Below are 16866 nucleotides of genomic sequence, written 5' to 3'. Positions count from 1 at the left end.
GCAGGACCCAGGGCTTCCCCTTCCACTGGTGCTCTTACTAGGATATTCATTGCTACCTATGAGGTCAGAGTCCAGGGTCAGTCCATGTATAGTCTTTAGGTAGTGGCTTAGTCCCTGGAAGCTCTGGTGGCTTGGCATTGTTGTACATATGGGTCTCGAGCCCCTTCAAGCTCTTCCAGTTCTTTCTCTGATTCCTTCAACGGGGTCCTATTCTCAGTTCAGAGGTTTGCTGCTGACATTAGCCTCTGTATTTGCTGTATTCTGGCTGTGTCTCTCAGGAGCGATCTACACTTCTGCACTTCTTTGCTTCATCCATCTTGTCTAATTGGGTGGCTGTATATATATGGGCCACATGTGGGGCAGGCTCTGAATGGATGTTCCTTCAGTCTCTGTTTTAATCTTTGCCTCTCTCTTCCCTGCCAAGGGTATTCTTGTTCCCCTTTTAAAGAAGGAGTGAAGCATTCACATTTTGATCCTCCGTCTTGAGTTTCATTTGTTCTAGACATCTAGGGTAATTCAGGCATTTGGGCTAATAGCCACTTATCAATGAGTGCATACCATGTATGTCTTTCTGTGATTGGGTTAGCTCACTCAGGATGATATTTTCCAGTTCCAACCATTTGCCTACAAATTTCATAAACTCGTTGTTTTTGATAGCTGAGTAATATTCCATTGTGTAGATATACCACATTTTCTGTATCCATTCCTCTGTTGAAGGGCATCTGGGTTCTTTCCAGCTTCTGGCTATTATAAATAAGGCTGCGATGAACATAGTGGAGCACGTGTCTTTTTTATATGTTGGGGCATCTTTTGGGTATATGCCCAAGAGAGGGATAGCTGGATCCTCAGGCAGTTTAATGTCCAATTTTCTGAGGAACCTCCAGACTGATTTCAGAATGGTTGTACCAGTCTGCAATCCCACCAACAATGGAGGAGTGTTCCTCTTTCTCCACATCCTGCCAGCATTTGCTGTCACCTGAGTTTTTGATCTTAGCCATTCTCACTGGTGTGAGGTGAAATCTCAGGGTTGTTTTTTGATTTGCATTTCCCTGATGACTAAAGATGTTGAACATTTCTTTAGGTGTTTCTCAGCCATTGCATTCCTCAGCTGTGAATTTTTGTTTAGCTCTGAACCCCATTTTTTAATAGGGTTGTTTGTCTCCCCTCTTGGTCTAACTTTTTGAGTTCTTTGTATATTTTGGATATAAGGCCTCTATCTGTTGTAGGATTGGTAAAGATCTTTTCCCAATCTGTTGGTTGCCGTTTTGTCCTAACCACAGTGTCCTTTGCCTTACAGAAGCTTTGCAGTTTTATGAGATCCCATTTGTCCGATTCTTGATCTTAGAGCATCGCCATTGGTGTTTTGTTCAGGAAATTTTTCCAGTGCCCATGTGTTCCAGATGCTTCCCTAGTTTTTCTTCTATTAGTTTGAGTGTGTCTGGTTTGATGTGGAGGTCCTTGATCCACTTGGACTTAAGCTTTGTACAGGGTGATAAGCATGGATCGATCTGCATTCTTCTACATGTTGACCTCCAGTTGAACCAGCACCATTTGCTGAAAATGCTATCTTTTTTCCATTGGATGGATTTGGCTCCTTTGTCAAAAATCAAGTGACCATAGGTGTGTGGGTTCATTTCTGGGTCTTCAATTCTGTTCCATTGGTCTATCTGTCTGTCTCTGTACCAATACCATGCAGTTTTTATCACTATTGCTCTGTAATACTGCTTGAGTTCAGGGATAGTGATTCCCCCTGAAGTCCTTTTATTGTTGAGGATAGTTTTAGCTATCCTGGGTTTTTTGTTATTCCAGATGAATTTGCAAATTGTTCTGTCTAACTCTTTGAAGAATTGGATTGGTATTTTGATGGGGATTGCATTGAATCTGTAGATCGCTTTTGGTAAAATGGCCATTTTACTATATTAATCCTGCCAATCCATGAGCATGGGAATCTTTCCACCTTCTGAGGTTTTCTTCAATTTCTTTCTTCAGTGTCTTGAAGTTCTTATTGTACAGATCTTTTACTTGCTTGGTTAAAGTCACACCGAGGTATTTTATATTATTTGGGTCTATTATGAAGGGTGTAGTTTCCCTAATTTCTTTCTCGGCTTGTTTCTCTTTTGTGTAGAGGAAGGCTACTGATTTATTTGAGTTAATTTTATACCCAGCCACTTTGCTGAAGTTGTTTATCAGCTTTAGTAGTTCTCTGGTGGAACTTTTGGCGTCATAAATATACTATCATATCATCTGCAAATAGTGATATTTTGACTTCTTCTTTTCCGATCTGTATCCCTTGATCTCCTTTTGTTGTCTGATTGCTCTGGCTAGAACTTCAAGAACTATATTGAATAAGTAGGGAGAGAGTGGGCAGCCTTGTCTAGTCCCTGATTTTAGTGGGATTGCTTCAAGTTTCTCTCCATTTAGTTTAATGTTAGCAACTGGTTTGCTGTATATGGCTTTTATTATGTTTAGGTATGGGCCTTGTATTCCTATTCTTTCCAGGACTTTTATCATGAAGGGGTGTTGAATTTTGTCAAATGCTTTCTCAGCATCTAATGAAATGATCATGTGGTTTTGTTCTTTCAGTTTGTTTATATAATGGATCACGTTGGTGGTTTTCCGTATATTAAACCATCCCTGCATGCCTGGGATGAAGCCTACTTGATCATGGTGGATGATTGTTTTGATGTGCTCTTGGATTCGGTTTGCCAGAATTTTGTTGAGTATTTTTGCGTCAATGTTCATAAGGGAAATTGGTCTGAAGTTCTCTTTCTTTGTTGGGTCTTTGTGTGGTTTAGGTATAAGAGTAATTGTGGCTTCATAGAAGGAATTAGGTAGTGCTCCATCTGTTTCAATTTTGTGGAATAGTTTGGATAATATTGGTATGAGGTCTTCTATGAAGGTCTGATAGAATTCTGCACTAAACCCGTCTGGACCTGGGCTCTTTTTTGGTTGGGAGGCCTTTAATGACTGCTTCTATTTCCTTAGGAGTTATGGGGTTGTTTAACTGGTTTATCTGTTCCTGATTTAACTTGGTACCTGGTATCTGTCTAGGAAATTGTCCATTTCCTGTAGATTTTCAAGTTTTGTTGAATATAGGCTTTTATAGTAAGATCTGATGATTTTTGAATTTCCTCTGAATCTGTAGTTATGTCTCCCTTTTCATTTCTGATTTTTGTTAATTTGGACACACTCTCTGTGTCCTCTCGTTAATCTGGCTAAGGGTTTATCTATCTTGTTGATTTTCTCAAAGAACCAACTTTTGGTTCTGTTGATTCTTTCTATAGTCCTTTTTGTTTCTACTTGGTTGATTTCGGCTCTGAGTTGATTATTTCCTGCCTTCTACTCTTCCTGGGTGTATTTGCTTCTTTTTTTGTTCTAGAGCTTTTTAGGTGTGCTGTCAAGCTGCTGACATATGCTCTTTCCTGTTTCTTTCTGCAGGCACTCAAGCGCTATGAGTTTTCCTCTTAGCACAGCTTTCATTGTGTCCCATAAGTTTGGGTATGTTGTACCTTCATTTTCATTAAATTCTAAAAAGTTTTTAATTTCTTTCTTTATTTCTTCCTTGACCAGGTTATCATTGAGTAGAGCATTGTTCAGTTTCCCGTATATGTGGGCATTCTTCCCTTATTGTTATTGAAGACCAGCTTTGAGGCGTGGTGGTCCGATATACGCATGGGATTATTTCTATCTTTCTGTATCTGTTGAGGCCTGTTTTTTGACCAATTATATGGTCAATTTTGGAGAAAGTACCATGAGGAGCTGAGAAGAAGGTATATCCTTTTGCTTTAGGGTAGAACGTTCTATAAATATCCGTTAAGTCCATTTGGCTCATGACTTCTCTTAGTCTGTCTACGTCTCTGTTTAATTTCTGTTTCCATGATCTGTCCATTGATGAGAGTGGGGTGTTGAAATCTCCTACTATTATTGTGTGAGGTGCAATGTGTGTTTTGAGCTTTAGTAAGGTTTCTTTTTGTATGTAGGTGCCCTTGTATTTGGGGCATAGATATTTAGGATTGAGAGTTCATCTTGGTGGATTTTTCCTTTGATGAATATAAAGTGTCCTTCCTTATCTTTTTTGATGACTTTTAGTTGGAAATTGATTTTTTATTTGATATTAGAATGGCTACTCCAGCTTGCTTCTTCTGACCATTTGCTTGGAAAGTTGTTTCCAGCCTTTCACTCTGAGGTAGTGTCTGTCTTTGTCTCTGAGGTGTGTTTCCTGTAGGCAGCAGAATGCAGGGTCCTCGTTAAGTATCCAGTTTGTTAATCTATGTCTTTTTTATTGGGGAGTTGAGGCCATTGATGTTGAGAGATATTAAGGAATAGTGATTATTGCTTCCTGTTATATTCATATTTGGATGTGAGGTTGTGTTTGTGTGCTTTTCTTCTCTTTGTTTTGTTGCCAAGACGATTAGATTCTTGCCTCTTCTTGGGTATAGCTTGCCTCCTTATGTTGGGCTTTACCATTTATTATCCTTTGTAGTGCTGGATTTGTAGAAAGATATTGTGTAAATTTGGTTTTGTCATGGAATATCTTGGTTTCTCCATCTATATTAATTGAGAGTTTTGCAGGATACAGTAGCCTGGGCTGGCATTTGTGTTCTCTTAGGGTCTGTATGACATCAGTCCAGGATCTTCTGGCCTTCATAGTTTCTGGCGAGAAGTCAGGTGTGATTCTGATAGGTCTGCCTTTATATGTTACTTGACCTTGTTCTCTTACTGCTTTTAATATTCTTTCTTTATTTTGAGCGTTTAGTGTTTTGACTATTATGTGACGGGAGGTGTTTCTTTTCTGGTCCAATCTATTTGGAGTTCTGTAGGCTTCTTGTATGCCTATGGGTATCTCTTTTTTTTAGGTTAGGGAAGTTTTCTTCTATGATTTTGTTGAAGATATTTACTGGTCCTTTGAGCTGAGAGTCTTCACTCTCTTCTATACCTATTATCCTTAGGTTTGATCTCCTCATTGAGTCCTGGATTTCCTGTATGTTTTGGACCAGTAGCTTTTTCCGCTTTACATTATCTTTGACAGTTGAGTCAATGATTTCTATGGAATCTTCTGCTCCTGAGATTCTCTCTTCCATCTCTTGTATTCTGTTGGTGAAGCTTGTATCTACAGCTCCTTGTCTCTTCTTTTGGTTTTCTATATCCAGGGTTATTTCCATGTGTTCTTTCTTGATTGCTTCTATTTCCATTTTTAATTCCTTCAACTGTTTGTTTGTGTTTTCCTGGAATTCTTTCAGGGATTTTTTGCGATTCCTCTCTGTAGGCTTCTACTTGTTCTCTAAGGAGTTCTTCCGTCTTTCTTGAAGTCCTCCAGCATCATGATCAAATCTGATTTTGACACTAGATCTTGCTTTTCTGGTGTGTTTGGATATTCCATGTTTGTTTTGGTGGGAGAATTGGGCTCCAATGATGCCATGTAGTCTTGGTTTCTGTTGCTTGTGTTCCTGCGCTTGCCTCTCGCCATCAGATTATCTCTAGTGTTACTTTGTTCTGCTAATTCTGACAGTGGCTAGACTGTCCTATAAGCCTGTGTGTCAGGAGTGCTGTAGACCTGTTTTACTGTTTTCTTTCAGCCAGTTATGGGGACAGAGTGTTCTGCTTTCGTGTGTGTAGTTTTGTCCCTCTACAGGTCTTCAGCTGTTCCTGTGGGCCTGTGTCTTGAGTTCACCAGGCAGGTCACTTGCAGCAGAAAAGTTGGTCTTACCTGTGGTCCCGAGGTTTGAGTTCGCTCGCGGGGTGCTGCCCACGGGCTCTCCGCGGTGGCAGCAACCGGGAAGATCTGCGCCGCCTCTTCCGGGAGCCTCCGTGCACCAGGGTTCCAGATGGCCTCCGGTGTTTTCCTCTGGAATCAGCAATGTGTGTAGAGAGCAGTCTCTTCTGGTTTCGCAGGCGTGTCTGCCTCTCTGAAGGTTTAGCTCTCCCTCCCACAGGATTTGGGTGCAGAGAACTGTTTATCCGGTCTGTTTCCTTCAGGTTCCGGCGGTGTCTCAGGCAGGGCTCCTGCCTCACCTGGGCCCTCTCCCACGGGAGCCCAGAGGCCTTATACAGTTTCCTCTTGGGCCAGGGATGTGGGCAGGGGTGGGCAGTGTTGGTGGTCTCTTCTGCTCTGCAGCCTCAGGAGTGCCCACCTGACCAGGCGGTAAGGTATCTCTCCCACGGGATCTGGGAGCAGAGAGCTGCTGCGGGCCGGGATCCGCGGGTGTCCATTATTTGTTTAAGAGAAAGAAAAACACTGGAGGTTCCAAATAGCTTCCTAACTGTGTAGGCAAAGTTGATTTTTCCAGTCATTCAGTGAGTATGGACTGTCCCCGTATCAGATGGCACGGGATGGTATTCTATGTCTGAAAGCTGCAAGCCTCTAGGATCAGGTCTTCACCATACTGAAGGAAGGACCCTTCGGGACCTCGACAGGCACGCCGTCCCAGTAAAGGCAGCTGACATCCGAGACGTTGGACAGACACCGGGTCAGGACTGGTGACTTATTCTGTCTTCTCTGAAGGCACTTGTGAACTCCACACTGCCCTTGTTCATCTGTTTCCACCCGTCCTTCAGAGTCCCCCTCTAAAGGACAAGGTGGCTTATGTCTGAGATGGAGAGCCACGCTACAGCCTGAGGAGGCTGGCACTTGTCAGATGTCTATCAACCCATTTTACAGACGAGAACGCATGGGCCTCGCCTGGCCTGTCTACCTGAGGGAGGCAGACTTCAGCTCCAGACCATGGCTTCTGCAGTGGCTTTCTCCTTGACGGGGATGGCCATTGCTCTGCAGCATGGAAACCTGCCAGAGGCGGCTCACGGTCCACAGCTAATGACTAGAAGGCCTGACTGAGTCGCTGGTTTTTGCACAGAAAAAGGGTGAGCCCCCCCCCCCCAGTTCCCGGTTCGTAGATGAGAGAGCGACAGGTAAACACACTCAGTCTTAGGGCCTACAAATAAAAACTAACATCAAAAACATTCAGCGTGTCATAAATGCTTCTAAGCTATTTCTGAACCTGACAGAACCTCACGGAGCGCTCACACACTGGCGCTCACGTCAAATGGAGGGAGACAGTACCGTACTTGGTCAAAACAAATTCAGAAACGTCTAAATACGAACACAAACGTGTCTCCCGTCTAGATCTAGCTTGTCAAACTGAAAGCGACTATGTAGGCATGTGCTTCGAGAAATGCTAAGCTAAGGACGGCAAGTCTCTAACCACCATTAACCATGATTCACCCAGGAGGCTCGTGCCTCACAGGCTAGCACATTACAGCTAAGCTCCAGCCAAGGACTCCAATCACCTACCTTAATACAAAAGCTTACGAAACTCAATCTGAGCCCTCGAGGTAGAGATGGCGTGTCTCCCGTTAGAGGCAGGGCCAAAAACATTATCGGTGTCCAACAAACGATGTTGGGGCGGCAACACCACCCTGTAGGCTGGGCTACTTCACCCAGCCTGGTGCCCCGTAAAACTGCAATGTCTGGTGACCTCTTACCAGCGGGATGTCTCTTGATCTTCTCCAACAACAACACCAGTACAGAGAAGGAAGCGAGTTTTCTCTAGCGTGTGCGCGCATGCACACACACACACACACACACACACACACTCACACACGTGTCAACATGTTCCCATTGGACTCGTGAACATCTCCTGGGTACCTAATGCAAGGAATCGACTCCTGAGTATACAGTCCCTTACTAGACAGTTCGATTCTGAAACCCGGCTGTGTTTCTCAGTCTACCCCATGATTTCCAGCGCTCCTTGGCTTAGGGGTAAACTGCCCTCCTGGCCAGTCACTCAAGCCTCCAGTTTAGCCAACGTCTACAGGCAAAGCAAAACACCTGCCACCATTCAGCAAGCTTAGCAGATGGGCTGAGGGGGCTCATTCTGCATGGCTGGCCTGGTGCATGGCCCAGGAGCCATTGTAGCTCTAGGTCTACTGGCTTGCCCAGCCTGTCCACATGACTTCCGACATCCCAGTCCTCTGCTCCCAGAGGGGGGGAGCCCTTAACTCTACTCTAAGAGAATTTACCTGGTCAGACCTGAGAACATTCCTGCTGTTCTCAACCCAAGAGCTGCTTCATTCTCTTTCTCAGACACAAAAAGATGTACTGTATGCATCATCCATCCCTCCCTCTCCCTCTCTCCCTTTTCCTCCTTCCCTCCCTCTGAAACACCCGACTTAAATCTAAAAGCATCCTATATCTGCCCTACCTCTTGGACATTCGCACAAACATTTGCTTTTGCTTTTTGGTTTTTTTCCATGTGAAGAATTTACTTTTAACAGTTTCTTCTTTCCCCTCACCATCCTCTTCAAACTGTATCCTGGCTGGAGAGAGGGTTCAGCACCTGTCTGAGAAAAACTTAGATTTTTGTGGACTTTAGCAGAAGGTCCCGACTTCGGCTTTGATTTAAATGGAACGGCAGCCACAAGGAAGTGTCTACAAGCCAATCTTGTCAAGGACGGATTTCTAAGGCTCTCTCATACCTAAGGAAAAAATGAAGGAGCTTGAAGATGGCTCCGTGCTGCCTCCAAGCCTGTCAGCCTGTACCTGATCTCCTGGGCCCACATGATAGGAGAAAACAGCTTCCCACAAGCAGTGCCCTGTCATCCACACACACTCTGTGGCATGCACGTACCTGTACTCTGCCTTGCCCCAACCCCCATATATTTAAAAATGTTAAAAAATTGATTCTAGGTGTCCACCTCCCCACTGAGGAATGCAGTGCCCTCCCATTGTTTCTTTAACATGAAGAAAAAAAAAGAAAGAAAGAAAGAAAAAGAAACCCAGGCAATTACCCAGGCTCTGGCACTGTCCCCAGCAAGGTACAAGTCCAGACAGTCGCTGATGGTATTTCTTTTTGATACAAAAATGGAACTGCTCTAACTTGAATCCTAGGAAGATCTTTGCCACACACGGATTTTGAAGAAACTAGCAAATCTACAATGAGAGTAAAACTGTAGTAAATACACTTTCGAATCCTGCTAAACAGAGCAAGTTTACTAAAGAAACCATGTGTTAAGCTAGAGGCCATGAGGGTGAGCCTCGATGATACAATATTTGCCTGGCATTCATAAAGGCCTGGATCAGGAGAGCCAGGACTACTAAAGTCAAATTCAAGGGAAAAACAAAACCAACAACAACAACAAAACCCCAACAGCTAACCAACCAACCAAATAGGCAAGCAAACACAGTAAGCATAGGTGTGCTAATAACACCTATGCTTAGCCCAGCATGCATGAGGTTCCGGGTTTGAAACTCCCCTCCCCCCAAAAAAAAAACTCAAAACTCATTATACCCCAAAATCAGAAACCTTCGGAGCACTGATGGCATACCACAAAGTAGGAAGTTCTGAAAAACAAAATTACTATTGTTGCTTTTTGAGAACAGGTACAGGCTGGCCTCAAACTTCTATGGGACAAGGGTGAGCTTGGCCGTCCAATCCTCCTGCTTCCAACTGCAGTGTCAGGATCACAGGTGTGAGCCATCGGCCCTGCTTACTGCAGGAAAGTATTTTAAATGTTACATAAATTAGCCTTTAGGCTATGGGTATAAGGTGTGCATGAAACAATGTAACTCTGGGTTTAGGTGTGAGAGCCATTCCTGCCAAGAACCAGTCTTGGCTTGGAGAAGGCTTCTGGGAGCAGCGGAAAGAACCATTCGAAGTCAAATCCTGGGTCTAAGCTGACGACCTGAGCTCTGTTTAATACAGCTTTCCCCCCCCAGTCTATATCTATGTTGCTTTTTAATTTTTCCTGGAGATTTTTCTGTCTATATTTGTTATTTTAAGAAATGTCTCTGTGCGTGTCCTGTCGGTTACTCTGAGAGATCTCTCTGTGCATGTCCGTTGGTTATTCTAATCTCTCTGTGTCCTGGTGGTTATTCTGAGATCTTTCTAGGTGTCCTGTTTGCTTGTGTCTGGTCTCTGAGCATTTTCTTTTTTTAGATAATTTTTCTAGTAATTTACTCTAGTTTTTTTTTTTAATTATCTTATAAACCAGTATCTCATGACCACGAATACATATTTTTTAACATTATAAAAAATTTAAAGATCTACAGACAATAAACTAGTGAGAGCCTATTCTAAAAGTATCATTTTCATCATGCCTAAGTCTAATTTGAGTCTGTCTTAGGCTGACCCTAAACTTAAAAATTCATCTCTTTATAAACATAAACAAAAAACTTAACTAGATAAGATCTCCTATGATCACCATCCCTAAATCTCTATCTCCTTCCTTAATAATTTTCTAACAAGTTGACTTACAGAACGACTATTTTCATTCTTTTAGATTTATAAAGCCCCTCATATAATGTCTTTATTTTTTATATAATTAAAAAATTATATATTTTCAAACTCAGTGTTTAAGAGTTCTTTTTGGGGTTGGGATTTAGCTCAGCGGTAGAGCACTTGCCTAACAAAGCGCAAGGCCCTGGGTTCGGGCCCCAACCCCAAAAAAAAAAAAAAAAAAAAAAAAAAAGAGTTCTTTTCTACAGCCTTAAGGGCTGTCATGAGGGTTAGGGTTAGGGTTAGAGTTAGGTTTAGGGATTAGGGACTAGGGATTAGGGATTAGGGTTAGGGTTAGGTAAGACATAGTCATACCCTCAACTCCTAGACTTACTCTTTCTAATGATCACAAAGTCATTAATGTTAACAAAAGATATCCCTCAAAATATTTTATTATATATGTTGTTGTTTTATTATTACTATACAACAAGCCTGCACCTTCCTCCTCCTCTTCTTCCTCCTCCTCCTCTTCTTCTTCTTCTTCTTATTATTATTATTTATTATTACACCACAAACAAGCGTATGCCCACGACAGTCAGCAACACTCATACTTACACTGGGCCCTGTCCCAGAGACAAAACCATGTTACTCTGTCCCCACCAAGGCCACTGCGATCACATTATATAAGGTATAGAATTTCCCGCAGACAGTAAGCATTTCCGTTCACAACCTTTGGAGCAATCATGTATTTATTGGGGGTGGACACCCAGACTCCTGTCACCGCCTCCCTTCCCACGCTTGGATTTCCCCCTGAGTCTTCGGTCCTCTCACGTGAGATCGCAAACTTACAGAAATGCCTGGTGGGGTGGGACAGAAGGTCTTCGCTTGAGCAAGAACCAGTCTCAGCAAAATAAAGGAAAGTGTGAGGGCTTCCAGAGATAGCAAGGCTCCACCTGGACCCCACCACAAGCCTATCTTACAAAACTAAAAGGGCTCTGCATACCCAGAGACCAGCAACCTACCACAGGTTCCTTCTTGTCAAGGTCAAAAAGGAGTCACACAGGAGTGATTCAGGTACAGGGTCAGGTCAGATATGATACTGCTGTTCACAAAACGAATACTAAATGCTGGGGTTCTGCAAAGATGTAGTAGTGCTCAGCAGCCTGGAGACTAGATCCAGACGGCCTGAGTTCAAATCCACCCTCTGCCGTGAGCTGTGTGATCCTGAACTGCCCAGTCTCTTCATGACTCTGCGAGTGAGATATGTCACAGGCCTAGTTCCACGGCCATGATCTAATCACACCAAAGGCAGGGTGGGCCTTATATGAGCACCACTTAAACTTTCACATAGGTCCCCTCTATTCTTTCTAAAAGAAAGCATTAGTTTTATCATCACAAAAGTTAATATACCATCCCAACTAGACCTTGTTACTCTGGTACCTTGGCCCTTCTTGCTAAGTGCCACAACCTCATTTCAATGTGCATACTTGCGTAATGCCATATGGGGGTGATAAATTTTCTAGAATAGCATTTTAAATTACTTACACACAAGCATGTAAGCATACTCACACAGGTGTACACACACACACACACAGATGTACACACACACACACACACACACACACACACACACACACGCACACACACTCCATACAGATGACAATGACCAGTGCTAACACGATATTCCAGGTATGTTTTGGGGATACACATTTTAGGTGAAATGTGAATCCCGTCACACAGGCAGAGTTCTATATCTTCTTTTCAGCCCACTACTGTATTTCTGGATTACCAACAATTCACTGCAGAGCTGGGGAGATGACTCAGCTGTTAAGGGCACAAACCACTCTCAGAAAGGACCCAAGTTTGGTTCCCAGCACCTACATTCAGTGGCTTACAACCGCTGTTAACTCCAGGTCGGGGAAATCCAAAGCCCTCTCCTGACCCCTATACAGAATACTCAGGTCCACAAACTCACATAGAGACGCACACGTAATTAAAACAAAATCCTTAAGACAAAACAAACACCCCGGCAGGGCTTGGTGGCACATACCTTCAATCCCAGCACTCAGGAGACAGCCTGTGGATCTCTGTGAGTTCAGGGCCAGCCTGGGCTACAGAGTGAGACCTTGAACACACACAACACAACATCACAGCTCACAACACCAATTCCTTGGCAGCCCCCTTTTGCCATGGCGACATAGCACGTGGATACTCCATCTACCTGAGCTATTTTATCTCTACATTTCTAGAAGAATGTTTCATGGTAGGGGAGGAGAAGATGGAATATAAACAAAACTTTTTCCCAGAAAAAGGACACAACTATACTTCCAACAACTGTGCATGAAAAATATTTCTTACCCAAGCCACGATCTTAAAATATTTTCCCATTTGACAGAAAGTTGGGGGTGGGGTGGGGGAGCCTGTAATGTTTCATGACAATAAATAGTTTTATAATTTGTGGGTTAGCTATTTTGTTCTAGCTATGTTTTTCTCTTTTTAATCAGTTAGCATGCTATTAAAAAGGAGGAGGAGGGGGAGGAGGAGGAGAAGACAAGGAGGAGGAGGAAGAGGAGGAGGAGGAAGAGGAGGAGGAGGAGGAGGAGGAAGAGGAGGAGGAGGAGGAGGAGGAGGAGGAGGAGGAGGGGAAGGCGGCCTGGAAGATGGCTCAAGGTAAAGACAGTAACTATAAGCCAGGCACCCCACCTTCTACCTCTGGAACTCACTTTCTAAACCCTGCTGCAGTGGTAAACAGCAATGACCCTAGTATGGCCAGTGAGGTGCAGGGCAGACGGAACTGCCTGGAGCTTGGGAGTTCAGAGCCAGCCCGAAGGACTCAGCCCAGCACAGAACGGTATCGGAAACCACAGGAGAGATCTTGCCTGGACAAGGTGGAAGGCACGAGCTAACTGTTCAGAGCTCCCCTGACTTACACATGCACACTGTAGACGCCTCGTGCCTGCACACGCATGTACACAATCAAAAAAAAAAAAAAAGGAACTGTTTGTTTTGTTATTAGTTGCCTATTGTTTCTTTTGAAAGTCCCCAAATTCATAATTTTCTATTAACTCTTCGTGCATCGTACCCGAAATGCGCCGTTTCCTTGCTTCTTTGTTTCTCTGTGATGCTGTATGCAGTCAAGTAGGGAAAACTCAGTAATTCCTCTGTGAGGTTTCATTCTGGTACTTTTAGGTGTGGACAATTCTGCTCCCCCCCCCCATGATGAGGTAAAATATCCACCCCCTCGCGTGTTCGGTACTCTGGAGAAGAGGGGAGGGGAGGTTCTCCATCAGAAGGAAATCCCGAGAGCATGCTCCAGTGTGGTGTGCTGAAGCGAGGAAACTGTCATAGTCAAAGCCCTAGGACACAAACTGTCTGTCTGTGTGAGATCCACTCATTACCCAGCTCTGCTCAGTCGCCACGATCAGCCTCAAGTTCTCCTCCTCCTGAGTGCTGTGTAGTGCATTGCTGGGCATGGAGTGGAAGGGAGGAGCCACTTGTGACACCCATCCTCCATGTGTGACTCTACCTACAGTAGGCAAGATGCCACAAGTTCAAATGGGATCCTCCCCCAACTGCCTTTCAGAAGGCAAAGGTCACCGAACTAGTAGTTTTTCTTGTAGAAAGCCATTGCGACAGAGACAGAAACAAAGTAGCAGACAGAAACAAAGTAGCACACTGTAAAAACCACCCTGCTTAGAACCTCTAACTACTGCGTTTTTTAAATGTATGGTTATTTGTTTGTGGAGGTAGAGGTCCGGGACCACTTGCAGGGATCTTTCTCTCCTTCCTCCTTTCTCTGAGGTCCCCCCTCAGGGTCATCAGGACATTAAGCTGTTTGCTGAGCCTCTCACCAGCCCTCAAGCACTTTTAGAACCCTTACCATAGATAAAAGGGAAATTCCAGGCGGGAAACACAACCATCTGTCCAGCTCACCCTTCTACCTGCATCTTAACTGCTTTTCCCCAAACCCCGAGCAGAAAGGCGTAATTTTACGCGATATCTATTTGTTGACTAATCACATAACCTTTACCTTAATAGTTATGAAGAGACTTAGCGGGAATAAAGACGCTTTACTGGTGTTGCCTTTTGCAAGCATATTTGAAAATATCCCAAAAGATCTCTCGGACTAGGGAAGATAGGAAGCAGAATCCTTTGTCAGCAATGGAGACAAGCGCTAAAAGTGTCCTAGGAGGAGGCTCTCTTCTCGGAAGGATGTTATAAAGCATGTGTCTTAGTTAGGCTTTTACTGCTGTGAACAGACACCATGACCAATGCAAGTTTTATAAAGGACAACATTTAATTGGGGCTGGCTTACAGGGCCAGAGGTTCAGTCCATTATCATCAAGGTGGGAGCATGGCAGCATCCAGGCAGGCATGGTGCAGGAGGAGCTGAGTTCTACATCTTCACCCAAAGGAAGCCAGGAACAGACTGAGCACCCTCAGGCAGCTAGGAGGGTCTCCAAGTCCACCCCACAGTGACACACTTCCAACAAGGCCACACCTTCTAATAGTTCCACTCCCTGGGACAAGCATATGCAGACCATCACAACATGTCTTCGTGGTCCGCAGCATACCGTGTTAAAGCCTCTGTGTGACTGGTACTTGAGTTGGTGTTGTTACACGAACATCACCCCAAATAGGGTGCCATTTCTGGGTGACGGACATTTTTTCAACTACATTATAATGTTAGCGGCCACTGCTGCATATGGGCACGCCAATAGAAATACGGTGTACAGCATAGAACTCTCTTCTCTAAAGCCTTCTTGCATCCATTCATGCCTCTTGTCCACTCCTGGCCCACTCCAGACAAGAAGCAGGAAGGCATGGAGGTATCACTCTTTGAGCCTGTATTCCTCATCACTGGAGGTATAAAATTATGTGTAAAAAAAGTGAGAAATGTCTGGGGACAAGTAAAATAGGTGAAGGTTTTAAGTGAGAAAACTGATCTTTTAAAAAAATCAGTAAGGAGCTGGAGAGATGGCTCGATGGTCAAGAGCTCTGGCTGCTCTTACAGGACCTAGGTTCCATTCCCAGCACCCACACGGCAACCATCTGTAATGTAACTCCAGTTCCAGACAATTCAATGTTCTCTTTGGGCCTCGGTGGGCACTGCACGCGCACCCGGTGCACAAGCAGATATGTACGCCAAGAGCCATACGACACAATTTAAAAATAACTCCCAATTTCTTAATTAAAAACAAACAAACAGTAAATAAGGCTACATTTGGGAAAAGGCTTTCCCGGTGTCTTATGCACTGAAAGATGAAATGTCTCCCTCATAGAAACATGTTTTGGTTTTGCTTTCTAACGTGCACCAAACGCTAGCCATGGCGGGTTAATCCCAGTGCTTGGGGGGGGGGGGCAGAAGCAGGTTTGAGGCTAGCCTGGACTACATAGTAAGGCTCTGTCACAAAATACCAAAAAGTGCAGCAAAAATAAATAAATATTCATTAATTTAATTTAGTTCTCATTTCTTCTCAGTCTCTGCTAAAAAAAAAATAACTGACCAAAAGAGCCACCCACCCAGCTCTGTATCTGAGCAATTGGCTGGGGGGAGGGTGTTGGTGCTGCAGCTCGCCTCTGCCCTCAGGCCGGGGGCACAGCTTTTAGGGGCTTGCTGGTGTCCTGCAAGGGGCCACTGTGTGACTGAAGGCTGGAGGCTTGTGAATGGCCAGCCACCAGGCTTAATGGACCACTCCTCTCACAGTGGCCTCGACTGAATGCTAGAGCTAAGGAGCGCCTCGTACAGGTTGTCATTCAATCAACCTTCACCTAACCCCTGGGGAAGAGACACACCCACCCCCCCCCCCCCCCACCCCCCCCCCCGCAGTAGCCAGCCCTGGCCCTACTGAGCGCCCTGAAGACCTCCTCCCTGTTCTGTGTGGCTTTCACCCTGAGAGCCCTAGGAGCCATAACAGTTCTGCTTCTCAGAATGATAGAGTCAAAGAGGCCATGACGCAAAGAGCAGGGTGAATTCAGGCACCAACTAAACCCCGGGGGGAAAACTTAAAAGCTTGAGCTGTATTTTCACATCACTCGACTTCTGTCTTTCTTAGGAGACCCTGTGGCAATGACAGAATGACAGAATGACAGGGATGGGCTTTGATGTCGGTTTTCAGGCAGGGTGGGATGGCAGGCTTCAAATTCGCTCACCACAGAGCTAGAGATCACATTGAACTCGTGTCTGCTTCCGCTTCCCGAGGACTGGGATTCCACTCGTGTGGTGCTGGAAGCCAAACTCGGTGCTCTATGGACACCAGACGAGAATTAAGCCACATCCTGAGCCACACCAAAACCATGGTGACTTTGACGTGTTTTCCGAATGGGGAAAATGGAAGACTGTCTCAGGCTGAGGCTGGCTGGCCCTAGTGACAAAGTTAAGTGCGCAGGGATGTCAGGGACCAGTAATTTCTCTCCGTCATTCAGCTCATTTAGGACCTCAGGTCACGCACCGCCTATCCAGCTGTCCCTCTGCTACTGTCTCGGAATGTTCTCCAAATGTCCACTATTAGACATTTAACTCCCAAAGTCATAAGCCAGTGTATCTGAAGGTAGTGTAGATGTGGGAAAGGGGCCCCGGGCTGCACTAGAGATTTTTAAATCGGGAGAGATCTAAGCTAGCACTCTGTCTTGACAGGTAGGACCCTGCACTGAC

At 44.6% G+C, this 16866-nt stretch overlaps 1 protein-coding gene across 1 annotated transcript in view; it reads right to left on the bottom strand.

The window, feature by feature from the left end:
* Nucleotides 1–16866, bottom strand: part of Spred2 (sprouty related EVH1 domain containing 2) — a 106691-nt gene that overhangs the window by 60839 nt on the left and 28986 nt on the right. The window lies entirely within an intron of this gene.

Source organism: Rattus rattus, chromosome 11 (assembly GCF_011064425.1).
Source record: "Rattus rattus isolate New Zealand chromosome 11, Rrattus_CSIRO_v1, whole genome shotgun sequence".
Classification (NCBI taxonomy): domain Eukaryota; kingdom Metazoa; phylum Chordata; class Mammalia; order Rodentia; family Muridae; genus Rattus; species Rattus rattus.
This window is presented reverse-complemented; position numbering and strand designations above follow the sequence as displayed.